This window comes from Hyla sarda, chromosome 3, assembly GCF_029499605.1.
Source record: "Hyla sarda isolate aHylSar1 chromosome 3, aHylSar1.hap1, whole genome shotgun sequence".
NCBI classification, from domain to species: domain Eukaryota; kingdom Metazoa; phylum Chordata; class Amphibia; order Anura; family Hylidae; genus Hyla; species Hyla sarda.
The window spans coordinates 422,938,700-422,952,431 of NC_079191.1; the positions used below are offsets into that span (position 1 = coordinate 422,938,700).

Consider the following 13,732-nt stretch of genomic DNA (forward strand, 5'->3'; position numbering starts at 1 on the left):
TTCTCCCGAGTACGGCGATACCCCATATGTGACCCTAAACTGTTGCCTTGAAAGACGACAGGGCTCCAAAGTGAGAGCGCCATGTGCATTTGAGGCCTAAATTAGGGATTGTATAGGGGTGGACATAGGGGTATTCTACGCCAGTGATTCCCAAACAGGGTGCCTCCAGCTGTTGTAAAACTCCCAGCATGCTTGGACAGTCAACAGCTGTCCGGCAATACTGAGAGTAGTTGTTTTGCAACAGCTGGAGGCTCCGTTTTGGAAACAGTGGCGTACCAGATGTTTTTCATTTTTATTGGAGAGGGGAGGGGGGCTGTGTAGGGGTATGTGTATATGTAGTGTTTTTTACTTTTTATTTTATTTTGTGTTATTGTAGTGTAGTGTTTTTAGGGTACAGTCGCACGGGCGGGGGGTTCACAGTAGTTTCTCGCTGGCAGTTTGAGCTGCGGCAGAAAATTTGTGGCAGCTCAAACTTGCAGCCTGATACTTACTGTAAACCTCCGCCCATGTGATTGTACCCTGTACATTCACGTTGGGGGGGGGGGGACATCCAGCTGTTGCAAAACTACAACTCCCAGCATGTACGGTATATCAGTGCATGCTGGGAGTTGTAGTTTTGCAACAGCTGGAGGCACACTGGTTGTGAAACACCGAGTTTGGTAACAAACTCAGTGTTTTGCAACCAGTGTGCCTTCAGCTGTTGCAAAAGCTACAACCCCCAGCATATACAGACAGTGGAAGGGCATGCTGGGACTTGTAGTTATGCAACAGCTGGAGGCATACTACTTTGGCTGGGGATTGTAGTTATGCAACAGCTGGAGACACACTGGTTTGCTACTTAACTCAGTGTTTCTCAACCAGTGTGCCTTCAGCTGTTGCAAAACTACAACTCTCAGCAGTCACCGACAGCCAACGGGCATGCTGGGAGTTGTAGTTATGCAACCAGCAGATGCACCACTGCAACTCCCAGCATGCACTTTAGCTGATTGTGCAAGCTGGGAGTTGTAGTTATACAACAGCTGAAGGTACACTTTTCCTTAGAAAAAATGTGCCTCCAGCTGTTGCAAAACTATAAGTCCCAGCATGCCCATAAGGGAATGCTGGGAGTTGTGGTGGTCTGCCTCCTGCTGTTGCATAACTACAGCTCCCAGCATGCCCTTTTTGCATGCTGGGAGCTGTTGCAAAGCAACAGCAGGAGGCTATCACTCACATCCAACTGCTGATCCACGCTGCAGGTCAGTCCCTCGCCGCCGCCGCTCCTGGGGCCCCGATCCCAACAGGGACGCTGGGGATCGGGGTCCCCAGCTCCCGGGGTCTTCTTTCCGCACTTGCTCATGTCCTCCGGAAGAGGGGCAGAGCGGGTTGCGGGAGTGACACCCACAGCAGGTGCCCTGATTGTTCGGCCGATGAATCAGGGCGATCGTGAGGTGGCACCAGTGCCACCTCACCCCTGCTGGCTATGGCTTTTCAGCCAGTAATTCCGGGTCACTGGAGACCCGATTGACCCGGAATCCGCCGCAGATCGCTGGGCTGAATTGTTCAGCAATCTGCGGCCATCGCCGACATGGGGGGTCATCATGACCCCCCTGGGCGATATGCCGCGATGCCTGCTGATCGATATCAGCAGGCATCGGGCACCGGCTCCGCTCCAGCTGGCTGCGGGGGGCTGGGATTGGACAGGACGTACTCCTACGTCCTCGGTCCTTAAGGACTCGGAAACGGGGGCGTAGGAGTACGTCCATTGTCCTAAAGGGGTTATCCAGGAAAAACCTTTTTTTTATCTGTATCAACTGGCTCCAGAAAGTTAAACAGATTTGTAAATTACTTCTATTAAAAAATCTTAATCCTTTCAGTACTTATGAGCTTCTGAAGTTAAGGTTGTTCTTTTCTGTCTAAGTGCTCTCTGATGATACGTGTCTCGGGAAACTCCCAGTTTAGAAGAGGTTTGCTATGGGGATTTGCTTCTAAACTGGGCGGTTCCCGAGACACGTGTCATCAGAGAGCACTTAGACAGAAAAGAACAACCTTCACTTCAGAAGCTCATAAGTACTGAAAGGATTAAAAAATTTTAATAGAAGTAATTTACAAATCTGTTTAACTTTCTGAAGTCAGTTGATATATATATATATATATATATATATATATTAAAAAAAAAAAAACTTCCTGGATAACCCCTTTAATCTACTTTTCTGAATTCCGCTTGAAAACGATGTCGGCAGAATTTTTTTTTACCATTGACTTCTATTGGATTCTGCTCGCGGATTCCGTTTAAAGAATAAACATGTCCTTTCGTCAAGCGGAAAGGAATTCAGCGTCGGAATTCTGCTAGCAGAAATAACATTAAAGTCAGTGGGCAGAGGAGATGTGAATTAATTTGGAGCGGAGAATTAAAGAGGAATTAATCTAGTAAATTCCTCTTGAATTACTCAGTGTGAACGCTCATTTACCCATAGCAACCAATTAGGTTGCATCTTTCATTTTTGAAAAGGCCTGAAAGAAGCGATCTGATTGGTTGCTATGGGCAGCTCAGCAACTTTTCCTCTGGTTGCTATGGGCAACACTTGGCTGCGCTGACTTCATTTCGTCCATGTTAGGGTGTCCGTCATGGCAGGAGGCATGTGCAGGACCGCAGTAATTCTTGCAAAAAAATATTGGCCATGCTAATTTGCATAATTAATTATATATGCGTGACATCACAGGATACACATATGCGGGTGAAATTTTGTCCTATCCTGACCCCTATAACTTTTTTATTTCTCCTCATACAGACCTGTGTGAGGGCTGATTTTTTTGCGCCCGGATCTGCAGTTTTTAACAGAACCATTTTAGTTTTGATGTGACTTTTTGATCACTTTTTTTTTTAATTAAATTTGTGAGTTGCGGTTAGTTACTAACTACAACTCCCAGCATGCCCTGTGGCTCAGCAGCGGCCTCAAACGAAAACAACAATTCCCAACATGTTGGACTATATTGTAGTATATAGTTTAGGTCAATGTTTCCCAACCAAGGGGGCCTCCATCTGTTACAAAACTACAACTCCTAGCATGCCCGGACAGCCGTTGGCTGTCCGGGCATGCTGGGAGTTGTAGTTTTGCAACAGTTGGAGGCGCTCTGGTTGGGAAACACTATTAAAGTATATGGTGCAACATTCCGGGAGTTGGAGTTTTGGTTGGATAAATACCGTCCATTGCATTGCCGGTATTTTTAATATAAAAATACCGGCAAGGTGGCCAAAATACCAGCCAGGTGGCAAACTTAGTCCCCTCAGAGGGGCCCTATAAACACTGGGGCTGCAGGCTATCCCTTGTGCTCCACCTTTTAAACTAGTTAAGCAGAAGACTGGAGGATGCGGCAGCATTACTTACAGTACAGTGTGTGCCGAGCCTCCTCCAGTCTTCTTCCTGAGGTCCGGAGCTGTCAGAGCTTCCCCTAGGTTTCGGGTCACAGAGGGGGGCAGTCACTAGGAACTAAACCTGCAGGTCACCATACATATTACTATCATACTGTTACTAAACAAATCCATAGGTAGGTAGTTAGGCAGGTAATTCCCCATGTAGGCACCCTGTTTCCCCGAAAATACACCCTACCCCGAAAATCAGCCCTTGCTGGATTATCGGGGTGGGCTGCAATATAAGCCCTACCTCGAAAATAAGACCTAGGACCAGGGGTACTCAACTAATAAGACCGCGGCCGCCAGTAATGCGATGTGGACCCCCGCCTCCACCTTTGGCTGGTCCCTTGGCAAGTTAAATGAGCTGGGGCAGGGACGCTGTCGCTTTAAAACATCTGTGCGTATGCACGCCCGACGTCACAGACGTGTCCCTGCCCCGGCTGCTACCGGTAAGCAGCAGAAGGAGATCCCGCCGCCGCCGAGAGCTGCAGCTTCAGTTGCGGACGCTATGAAGGTGGGGAAGTGCTGGTTTATTATGGCAGAGGGGTGGGGGGCACTGTAGGAGTGTGGAAGACGACAGGGGAAGGGGAGGATGGGGGGCTGTAGCAGTGTGGAGGATGGGGGGGAGCTGCAGGAGTGTGGAGGATGGGGGGGCTGCAGGAGTGTGGAAGATGGGGGGCTGCAGGAGTGTGGAGGGCTGCGGGAGTGTGGAGGATGGGGGGCTTTATAGCAGTGTGGAGGATGGGGGCTGTGGCAATGTGGAAGATGGGGGGTGCAGCATCCTCCACACTGCTACAGCCCCCCATCCTCCACACTGCTAAAGCCCCCCACAGCCCCCCATCCTCCACACTCCTGCAGCCCCCATAAATAAATAAGCCCTACCCTGAAAATAAGCCCTAGTGTGTTTTTTGTGACAAAAATTAATATAAGACCCGGTCTTATTTTCGGAGAAACACGGTATGTAGATCGTTAGGTAGGTAATCCCACTGTAGGTATGAAGACACATAGGTAGGTAGTCAGGCACGTAATTCCCCATGTAGGTATGTAGATAGTTACGTAGGTATTTGCCCTGTAGGTATGTAGACACATAGGCAGAAAGTTAGGCAGGTAACCCTTCTGTAGGTATGTAGGTATTTAGGTAGGTAATCCCCCTGTAGGTATGTAGGTGATAGGTAGTTAGGCAGGTAATCCCCCTGTAGGTATGTAGGTGATAGGTAGTTAGGCAGGTAATCCCCCTGTAGGTATGTAGGGGATAGGTAGTTAGGTAGGTAATCCCCCTGTAGGTATGTAGGTGATAGGTAGTTAGGCAGGTTATCCCCCTGTAGGCATGTAGACACATAGGTAGGCACTTAGGAAGGACATCCCCCTGTGGGTATGTAGTAGAAATGTGCAATTCGTTTCGGACGTAATTCGTTTTTGTCCGAATTGTTCATATTTCGTACATTCGGATTGATCCGAGGGTACGAAATATTTACATCCAAATGAATCCGAAATCCGAACAAAACCAATTGTACATGCCTACGAAATTGTGAAAAACTAATTTTATTTTTGTTAAAACAAAATTCGTTTTCATTTAGAAGCAAGAGACCATTATTGGGAGTGGGTGCATGGAAAAGAAGAGACCCGCGGAGATCAGAACATTAAGATAGGTAAGATAATATATAATTCTATGTGATTCATTAATACATGATGTAATGTTCAATGAATGAATGCTGTATGAATGATTGATGTGTTTGATCGATGTGTTTGATTGTCAGGTGATTTATGTATAACATGTCATGTCACTTGCACTAACACTGTTTCTGTTACTGTTACCAGGGTGCCTCCAGCTGTTGCAAAACTACAACACCCACCCAGCACGCCCTGACAGCCAGCTGGAGGCCCCCTGGTTCAATTAAATTAAATTCCCCGCGCTCTTTTCTGAACTGGGTTAGTATAATAGGTCAATGAAATGCATAGTAATTGCCGTGGGAACATTTTTTATTCATAAAACCGCAGAATTAATTGGATAATTGCCGTTTAGAACGTTGGGACCCCAAACGTTCTAAACGGCAATTATCCAATTAAAACTGCGGTTTTAAGAATAAAAAATGTTCCCACGGCAATTACTATGCATTTCATCGACCTACTATACTAACCTAGTATATGGCTGAAGGCTGTATGTCTGTGGGGGAACTAAGTATGACTAAGTATGTATGTGTGTTTCTGTATGTATGTGTGTGTGTGTGTGTGTAAATAAATGTTTAGCGACTCATGCCATACATAAACAGCATGTTCTCGCACAGTGACTATGAAGCAAGCCCAGGAGCTGAGCTGGCTAAATAGATAGCGGGTGCCTCACCATCAGTGACCAATATCAGCGATCACACAGATGGTGGTCATTAAGGGGTATACCAACACTTAAAAGGTTATCATCTATCCACAGGGGGTGATCGCAGAGGGGTCACAGAGGTTGGATCCGCCATGTTCAGACATTATCACCTATTCTGTGGGTAGGGGATATGTTTTTGGTGCTGGAAAATCCCCTTTAAATGCCGCAATCAGTAGTGATCATAGTGTGGTGGCACAGTACAGAAGTGGCCCTTCTGTACCCTGTAGATCCTATCAGGTTGACTCAGTCCCAGTCCCCTGGCCCCCACACTCCTCAGAATTCTATTCACCCATTCAGTTATGTGTAGGTTAATGTATTGCATTTATGTGTTAATGTGCCTTTAAATATTGTTACTAAGACCTCTGTTACCAAGGAAGGGGCAAGTGAACAGGTGACTTGTCGGTGACCAATGGGGCATCTCCAAATTTCTCCCATATATATTGATATATTAAGGGAGGAGCTAGCCTAGTCAGATCTAGCTGAGGTACAGTCAAGTGAAGGCCTGAGAGTGTCTGGTGTTCCTGAGGGAGACCAAGGCATAGCCACGCTGCCACGCAGCAACTACCAGTAACCCCAACAGGTGAAAGTCAAAGCCTGGTGAGTACAAATACAGGGGGTAAGTATAGTCAGCATAGTCAAGTCTGTCAAGTCTCTCTCCCTAAAGTTCACTGGTCACCTCCTAGGGCCTGAATTGAGCTGTAAAGGCTTTAAAACCTTGTCTGCCTCGGTAAAGTGCGTTGTTCCGTAACCTTGCATCGGAGTGATTAAATGCCCCATGCCTGGCCCAGGAACCAGCGGCCATACCTCAGGTGGTGTAGAGGATAACTACACCCTGGCGTTACAAACACTAAGGGTTACTACCATCTGCCCTAAGGGATGACAACATCTGCCCTTCCAACACCCTCACCATAATAGCATTTAAGAGGACAGATGAAAGCTGCCGTAGGTTTCGGGTGACCGATTGGCACCCCCACAACGCAATTAAAATATTTTAATCACCCTATTTTCCCATTTTCAAAAATAAAATAAATAAAAAAACAACATATTTGGTATCGCCGCTAGTGAAATTGTCCGAACTATTAAAATATAATTTTAAAAAAGGTAGTCCAGTATCCAAAAACGTATCCCCTATTTGCATAAGTGTCAGATCATGGGGGTATGACTGCTAGCGATTTGACTGCTGGGAACTCTAGCGATCTCCTGGCCAGTGCCCCAGCTCTCTGCATGAATGCAGTGTGTCAACCACAGATCCCATTTACTATTATGGGGTCCGTCGGGCGCCGTTGTTTTGTGACGGGAGTAGCTGGAGGAAAAAAAATATTGCATTATGTATTTTTCCTCCTGCTATTCTCCCCGGGTTCCCCGATGGAGGTCGCAGTGCCGCATCACAACGGCAGTGTGAAAGAAAAAAAAATTCTTTTTCGCCATAGATTTTATTGTAAAATGAGTTATGTCCAGCGGAAAAAGAGAGCACTGTGGTCAGGCTGGAAAGAACTACGCAACTTCCTGTGGAGCATACAGCAGCTGATAAGTACTGGAAGGATTAAGATTTTTAAATAGAAGTAATTTACAAATCTGTATAACTTTCTAGTACCAGTTGATTAGAAAATATTTGTTTTACCCTGGAGAACCCCTTTAACCCCTTAAAGGGGTACTCCAGTGAAAGAACTACACAGCTTCCTATGTAGTATACAGTAGCTGATAAGTACTGGAAGGATTAAGATTTTTATATAGATGTAATTTACAAATCTGTATACCTTTCTGGCTCTAGTTTCTTATAAAAATATTTGTGTTCCCCTGGAGAACCCCTTTAACCCCTTAAAGGGGTACTCCAGTGAAATAACTACACAATTTCCTCTCTAGTATACAGTAGCTGATAAGTACTGGAAGGATTAAGATTTTTATATGTATAACTTTCTGGCACCAGTTTATTTGAAAAAAAAATTTCCACAGGAGTACCCCTTTAAGAGCCATGTTCACACGGCGGAATGTCTACGCGGTATCCCATGGGAAAATTCCTTGCGGACATTATGCAAACTTTATTTAAAAAAATATAGAAAAATATGGATCTTTCTGGTGAACCCCAAATTTATCAGGCTAGCCAATCTGTACCTAAGATATACTCAAAATACCAGTACAAATTATAAAGTACAATCACGCAAATGTTATCGTACATTAGATTTAATGGGGATTTCACTGTCCCATTCACACAGCGGAATTTCCACGGCGGATATTCCGCAGCAGAAATTTTGCATTCCGGATTCTGCTAAATTATAAAACGTGTCTTTAGATTTAGCGAAATTCCATTCAAAGCCCCATTGAAACCGAACAGAATCTGTGTTTTGAAAGCGCAGAAATTCCGCCCAAAATTCTCAGGAATTGCTCTAAAATTCCTCAAAAATCTGCAATTTGCTTTTCTGTGCAGAATTTGAGCATAATTGCAGAAATTGTGTCATGTAAACATAGCCTAAGGCAGTGTTTCCCAATCAGGGAGCCTCCAGATGTTGCAAAACTACAACTCCCAGCATGCCCGGACAGCTGTTGGCTGCCATTATTAGCAGCAATTTAGCAGAATAACATTGCAACCTTGGTTTTTTCAGAGCCGTTGGCTGTCCGGGCATGCTGGGAGTGGTAGTTTTGCAGCAGCTGGAGGCACCCTGGTTGGAAAATATTTAACAGTCCCACAAAATCTCTCACCCCGAGAACTGATGCATTCAGGAATTGGAATGCAAAAAGCCCTATACAAGTCTATGGGACCCAATCGAACCCTATGGGACCCAATTAAAGGCCAAAACTATTATTTTCCCATCCACAGATCCATTTGAGGGCTTGTTTTTTGCAAGACCAATTTTACCTTGTAACGACACTACTAATTTTACCATAAATTGCAGGGCGCAACCAAAAATATATCTATATTATTTTTGGAGAGAAATTAAAGAAACAAAAAAAAAACACAATTGCATATTTGTGGGGCGAAGATTCGTTTTTACAGCGCACTTTATTGTTTTTTTCATTCTTTATCGGCTGTCCGGGCATGCTGGGAGTTGTAGTTTTGCAGCATCTGGAGGTCCGCAGGTTGAAGACCACTGAGAAGAGATTGACAGGTCAGAAAGTATTTTTTGTTAACTCGAGTATAAGCCGAGGGGGGGCGTTTTCAGCACGAAAAATCGTGCTGAAAAACTCAGCTTATACTCGAGTATATACGGTATATGCTTAAAATCTCCCTATTCTGACCCCTACAATTTTATTATTTACATACGGGCTTATGTATGAGGGCTCATTTCTTGCGATGTGATCTGTATCTTTTATTGTTATTTTTTTTTTGTTTAGATGGGACTTTTCCCTATTTCTTGCTGATATATGATGCAACCAAAAATCTGGTAAAAGTTTGGTATTTTTTTTTTATGTTTACGTCAGACATTTTTTTTTTTTTATTCCCACCCCCCTGATGAAGGGACTTGACAGCGAAACGTTAGGTTATGTATGTGGTGGGTCTGGGGTACTACATATAGCAAGCCAGTGTTATACTCTTAAATACGTTGATCATTTGTTACATTTGTCTATGATCTATGGACTCTTTTGTGCTGTGTATAGTTCTTGCAGGATTATATTAGTCTGTTTTTCAGCGTTCTCAGTTAGGGTCACCTGACTGCCTTTGTACCATTGTTTTATTATTCTATTTCTGTGTATCATGTGCCCTGAGCATTCTATTTAGCATGCATTTTAATAGTGTTTTTAACCTTTGACTTCAATAAGGATGTTTTTTTTCTATTTATAATCTGTTGTTGTGGTCTCTTTTGTTTTGGGGTCTGGGTTCACATATATCCGGGGTCCGCGCGGTGTGTCTGTCCATCCGGCATCCATAATGAGATGGCAGATGAATGTGAACCATCCCATTCAAACGAAAGGGGTCAGTTCTATGATCCGTTTCCCTCTGATGCTTTTTTTTCTACAGTGTCAGAGGGGAAATGCTGCCAAAATATGTGAAGGGGGCCTTATTTGTAAACTGAGAAAAGGTGGGTTATAAATATTTAGATATATATATATATATATATATATATATATATATATATATATATATAAATGATTATTTTCAACATTATTTTATTATATTTATTTGTATTATTTACTTTATTATTTTTTAAATCCCCATGGGGAACTCCTAAAATATATACCGTATGTATATATATATATATATATATATATATATATATATATACAGCAACAGAAGAATACAGCAGCACACTGCCAGCACAAAGATATAGGTGAAGCATGAACATGCAGATAAAACATGGAGAGCTATACAGCTATGGTGTAATAGATGCAAATGTGAAACTATGAAATAGTGAGGCACTTAGCTCGCAAATTTGTCTCCGCCGGCGGTCAAATAGCTTGGACCGTCCCACCGCGATAAGGTGGCCTCATTGGGACGGACCCTACACTGTGAATATGCCTCTGTGTGAACAGTTCAGTAAGCATGGCAGGGTCTGGAACATCCAAGACACCTTATATACACCTGATAGAGGTGGGTGGGGTGCAAGAACCAACATGGAGGTAGCCACTCCCCCGTATGTGCAATACAGACAAAGAATAAGTCAGCCAGCACTTTAGTTGATACCAAACTATTATATGGACCTGGCCTACAGGTGCACGCTACTAGGCTATATATATATATATATATATATATATATATATATATATAAAATTGTAGATATTATTATTGTTGATAATAATGATAATCATCATCATTATTATTATTTTCATTATTATTAAATTACAGTGGCCCCTCAACATACGATGGTCATCGTTTGTCGAATCCATCGTATGTTGATGGATTCGTGCAATGTTAAGTATAGGAAGCTGTACTCACCTGTCCCCGCCGCTCCGGACCGTGTCCCGCCGCTCCCGATGGTGACCCCAGGCCTCCGCTGGGCTCTCCTGGTCCTCTGCTGTCTCCTCCGGTCCTCTGCTTTCTTCCGCAAGGCCTTACTGGGCCTGCGTAGCGACGTCATTAGGCCGCTGCGTACGCTGTTCCTATTGGATGACTTGCGCAACAGCGTACTGACGTCACCAGAGAGGGCCGAGAAGACACCGGAAGACCAGCGCTGGGCCCGGAGGGCACCCCGGAGCATCGTGGAGGGGTAAGTAATACTTACCGCACCACACGGGGAACATTAAGCTGCTATCCGGCAGTAGCTTAAGCATTTTGTGCTGCCGGATAGCACTTAATGCGATGGCCCCGACATAAAAAAGCATCGTATGTTGATGCTGACATCGACATGCGATGGCCTCTGAGAGGCCATCATATGTCGATTTCATCATATGTCGGGGCCATCGTAGATCGGGGGGTCACTGTATATTTATTTTTATTATTTATGTTATTATTTTTAGTATTTTTTAAATACATTTATAAACTCCCATGGGGAACTCCTAATATTATATATATATATATATATATATATATATATATATATATAGATACATATATAGATATATAATGATTATTATTATTATTATTTATTGTATTTATTTTTATTATTTACGTATTATTATTTACGTATTATTATTTTTGAACTACATTTTTAAATTCCCATGGGGGACTCTTGTATGCAATCATTCCATTGGAAAATAGGTAGTGTGAATGAGTCCTTAGAAAGACAGAATCACAAAGAAAAAGTCTTTAAAATTAATTACAAAAATAAAATACTTTATTCCATTTGTTCGGTAATGTTTTTTTTTTTTACATCATACATGATTGCCCAAAAGAGATACAATGTTGTCGGCCAATACAAAACAGTAGAAACCAGCACAAAGGAAACAAACACATTGTTCCTCATTCATAACAACACGTAGCTGATATAACATTATAATGGATGTAGCAAACAAATATTTGGTAATTTTTCAAATTTTATTTTACTTATATATTTTTTTTTGTTTTATAGTTTTTTTTGTGTTGTATTTTTTCTGTATTGTAATCATTAAAAGGGGGTTTGTTCCCTGATTTTGTTCAGCAGGTCCCTAAAGTGACCATCAGCTGCGTATTATATTATAGCTGTGCTTCCCAACCTGTGTGCCTCCGGCTGTTGCAAAACTACAACTCCCAGCGTGCCTGGACAGCCAACGGCTGTCCAGGCACACTAGGAGTTGTAGTTTTGCAACAGCTGAAGGCACGCCGGTTGGAAAGCACTGTATTATAGTAATAGGATTCCGTCTGTTTAGTTTTTATCATTAAGGCCTAGTATGACTGCTTTATACTGTCTTCTTTTAAATGGGAAGTCTGCCCATTCATGATGTGGACGCTCTACCCTCCTGTGCGTGCACTAAGATCACTGTCCAGCCTATACTTAAATTTGATGGTCTTCATATCAGGCCAGGAAAGTGTTATTTGTTTTGTGACCTCTATACCAGACTCAAAATTAAAATAACGGTCCAAGTGGGCGGACCGTTATTCCAAGTGGGCGGAGCATGGCACAGTATTTACTTTTTGGCGTTATCTGAACCCCTGTGTCATGCTTTGCTTCCGCAACCCCTTCGCTAGACATAACAATGTTTAGAAAAATGTCTCCTATTTTTCTTCATGAATAGCGCCACTCTTTTTGATGTGGCCATGTGGGGTATTGCAGCTTCAGTGAATGGAGCGGCACTGCGTATTTTTATACCTTTTAAAAATCTATAGGCAATTAAAAGATGTCATCAATAGCTCGGTCGGTACTCTTACCAGTCTTGGAAGCCAAAGCTTTTTTCCAAGTAGGTGAACTATATCATATCCAGTCCCGGTGATCGCGGGGTGGGGGTGGGGGCTATCAATCCGCTACTTATCCTTTATCCTGTTGATAGGGGATAAGTTACTTCTTTAAATTATTTTGGTTGTCCCGTCCCCCCCCCCCCTTAAAATGTGTGCCTCCATAGAGAAAAGGCAACTTAAAGGGGTACTCCGCCCCTAGATGTCTTATCTCCTATCCATCTTATCCCCTATCACAGGGGGGAAGTCGGACCTCTGGGACACCCAACCCCCCCCCCCCCCCCCCCTACGCAATCTCTGACCCAATAACCCAGCGTTCTGAATATTTATGTCAAGAATGCAGGTTTCAGGCCACCGCAGTCGTGATGCCATGCCCCGCCCACTCCACTCATGTCTAGGGGAGGGGGCGTGACAGCTTTGCTCGAGTGACCACATCCGCCACGCCCCCTCCCTTAGACATGTCTAGGGGTGGAATACCCCTTCAAATGGGTGCTGTCCCTTTATAAAACTTTTGAACTTTTCAAAAGTTTTGATTGGTCAGGGTCATGGTGCTCAAAACCGACAGATTGTTAGATACAACCTGGAGAAGTTCTCTCCCCGGCTTGTACCGTTTCTGTTACACATTTAATGTTTCCCCTTGTAGGTCTATGGTGACCCTCCTCTGCCGCGAGACAGAAGTTGCAGTTGGGTCACTGAGACCCTGACCTATCAAAACCTTTGAAAAGTTCAAAAAAAAGTTTTTTAAAGTGACAGTGACCAATTAATTTACCTGCTCACTAGCACTTCTCCCACCTGTGTCTAACAATTGGTGAGGGCCTGAGCTCTAAGACCTCGGCTGATCAAAACTTTTGACCTGTCTCGAGGACACTTTAACATCTCAGAAGGTGGGCATTTAAATTAAACTTGAGCTTTAACTGTGATAATAGCAAATTACAATCTGACCAATTTCTTGTATTATGATATAAATCAGCAACAGCGCCACTATTATCCACAGGCCGTGTCTGGAATTGCAATATTTACTTGAATGGGGTTGGGTTGAGCTGCAATACCAGACACAGTGTATCGACAAGAAAAGTGTCCATGTTTTTCTAATCTCACTCACGATTTAATTTCCATGACTATGACTTTCTATGACTTTTTATTTTTATTTTTTCTTGTAAAGGGGGAAATTCTGATGGAATGCTTTTTAGGGAAACTTCCTTATATTTTATTAAATTAGAGTGTACCG

General features: G+C 43.4%; 2 long non-coding RNA genes across 2 annotated transcripts in view; both read left to right on the forward strand.

The window, feature by feature from the left end:
• LOC130363059 (uncharacterized) overlaps positions 1-13,732 on the forward strand; it is an 82,782-nt gene that overhangs the window by 16,074 nt on the left and 52,976 nt on the right. The window contains exon 2 of the long non-coding RNA XR_008891709.1: positions 4,969-5,040. This is a non-coding gene — a long non-coding RNA (uncharacterized LOC130363059). The remainder of the gene's footprint in view (positions 1-4,968; positions 5,041-13,732) is intronic.
• The window catches only part of LOC130363060 (uncharacterized), a 34,736-nt gene continuing 29,739 nt past the window's right edge, over positions 8,736-13,732 (forward strand). The window contains exon 1 of the long non-coding RNA XR_008891710.1: positions 8,736-8,866. This is a non-coding gene — a long non-coding RNA (uncharacterized LOC130363060). The remainder of the gene's footprint in view (positions 8,867-13,732) is intronic.